Source organism: Marmota marmota, unplaced genomic scaffold (genome assembly GCF_001458135.2).
Source record: "Marmota marmota marmota unplaced genomic scaffold, marMar, whole genome shotgun sequence".
Classification (NCBI taxonomy): Eukaryota; Metazoa; Chordata; class Mammalia; order Rodentia; family Sciuridae; genus Marmota; species Marmota marmota.
The window spans coordinates 1,328,976-1,331,190 of record NW_025999863.1 but is presented as its reverse complement, the minus strand read 5'-3'; the positions used below and the strand labels follow the sequence as shown (position 1 = coordinate 1,331,190).

Below are 2,215 nucleotides of genomic sequence, written 5' to 3'. Positions count from 1 at the left end.
CCCATGGGCTCGCCCGTCCGCACGTGATCACGCAGGCACGCACGCTCCTTTGCACGTCCTCGGCTGCCCTCGCTTGCCCCCGCCGGCCGGAAGCGGGGACCCCGGGAAATCCTGGGGGCAGGCCCTGTCGGGTGGCGAGTTCGAATCCCGCCTCCCCACATCCCGCAATTTGCAACTTGAGTCCGTCTTCAGTGTGGAACCCCCGAACGCAGGGGCCCACCCCAGCTGCAGGCACAAGACACCCTCAGTAATGCCGCTTATTCATCATTCTGGGTACCAGCTGCTGCACACTCAGTACTGGCCCAGTGAATAAAATGAATGCCTTTCCACTTTCTTTTCTTGTGGGGAACTGGGGACTGAGCCCAGAGGCGTGCTACCACTGAACTGCATCCACTGCCCTTTTTGTTTTATTTTGGGACAGGCCCTCAATAAGTTGTGGAGGCTGGCCTCTAACTTGCCATCCTCCGGTCTTGGCCTCCACAGCCGCTGGGCTGACAGACTTGCCCCTGCACCCAGCTCAAGCATATTCTAGATGTCACCTTAAAAGTTGTCTTGTGTGAGAGGTGCTGTAGAAGAACCTAGGACCTCACAAGTTCTAGGCCAGTGCTCCACCACTGAGCCACACCTAGCCCCAATAAGGTATCTTAAATTTTAATGAGATTAATATTTAATTTAAATCAGTGGACTTTAAGAGGTAAGTCTCTTAAATAAAAAATGATAGTAGGAGGCCCTTGTTTTGGACTAAGCTTCTGCCCTGGGCACCAACAGACCAGGTTAAAGCTCAAAATGGATCACTATCTCTAAAGTTCACTTTGCCAAACAAAAACTAAGGTGTTATCTGACCTTCCCAGAAATCAGGAGAGAAGAGATAAGAGCTCAATTTCCCCAACTGCCTGGTTTCGGTGAGCACAACCCTGAAGTCCTTCTGCCTTAGTCCTAATCTAATAAGAGTTATCTGCAAAACCAGGTGTGGTGGCCACACCCAGGAAGCCTGAGGCAGGAGGCAGCAAGTTGCAGGCCACTCTGGGCAACTGAGCCAGACCCTGTCCCCAGATAGAAAGGGCTGGGTTGTAGCTCAGTGGTAGAGCACCTGGTTCAGTCCCCAGCAGCACTCACACGAAAAATGAACCGCAGCAACCTATGTCAACTTTTTTTTTTTTCTATTTTTCTTTTTTGGTACTGGAAATTGAACCCAGGGGCACTTTACCACTGAGCTACATCCTAGAGAAGTGAGATATTCAAAGTGCAATTCATTTTTTATTTTGAGACCGGGTCTAAGTTTCCCAGACTGGCCTTGAACTTGGGACCCTCCAGGAGTCCCCAGAATGACAGATGTGGCCGCTGTACCTGGCATACAAGGAGAATAGCTCGAGGTGACCTTTCCACACAGGGTCTTTGCTGGCTTTTCTTTCAGCTGTTACCAACCTATAAAACCAGTCTCCTATAAGCCAGGCTTGGTGGCCACGCCTGGCATGGCAGCCGCTGGGGAGGCTGAGACAGGAGGATCACAAGTTCACAGCCAGCCTCAGCTAAAAGCTGGGCACTAAGCAACTCAGTGTCTGTAAATAAAACACAAAACAGGGCTGGAGTGTGGCTCAGTGGTGGAGGCCCCTGAGTTCAATCCCTGGTACAAAAAAACAAAGACTCTTCTACCCAACTTATTAGAACACTCCTGTTCTTCCTGGGAAGAAGTGTGGCTGGGTTCTGGAATCCCAAACAGCCAGCTGATCTCTCCATGGTTGTGATTTTACCTTTAGCCTGAGGAAGACTCTGTCCTTTACCAAACTTTGGGCAGGCTCCTCCCTCTTTTATGGCTTGACCTTGGGCTCCCAAATTCTTCCTTGTCAAGCCCAGGATTTAAAAAAAAAAAAAAATCCTGCTAAGTCAGTTTAGCCAGAAACACCTGTCCTCTGTTGGAATCGATCTTCCTGATCAAATTCCTCCCCCACACTCCCCAGGAGACACCCCACCCCGCAGTGCCTTCTGCAGGAGCCTGGTTCCGTTCCGTGGGTCCAGCCAGAACTCCCCTCACGGCTGAGGCTTCGGCTTCCTCTTAGTAATTTTCCGCTCCCTGCCCCTTCTCTCTGCTCCTAGAGTATGAATTTTCCTGGTTGCACTATTCAGAGTCAAACTCAGTCTCTCTCCCCCACAGCAAACTCCATCCCAACAGGACAGGCCCCCTCCAATCAAAGTGGTATAAACACGGGAGCCCCCC

The 2,215-nt window shown here is 51.0% G+C and overlaps 1 protein-coding gene across 1 annotated transcript in view; it reads left to right on the top strand.

The window, feature by feature from the left end:
• The window catches only part of Ap3d1 (adaptor related protein complex 3 subunit delta 1), a 51,545-nt gene that overhangs the window by 1,081 nt on the left and 48,249 nt on the right, over positions 1 to 2,215 (top strand). The gene's annotated exons all lie outside the window — the stretch shown is intronic.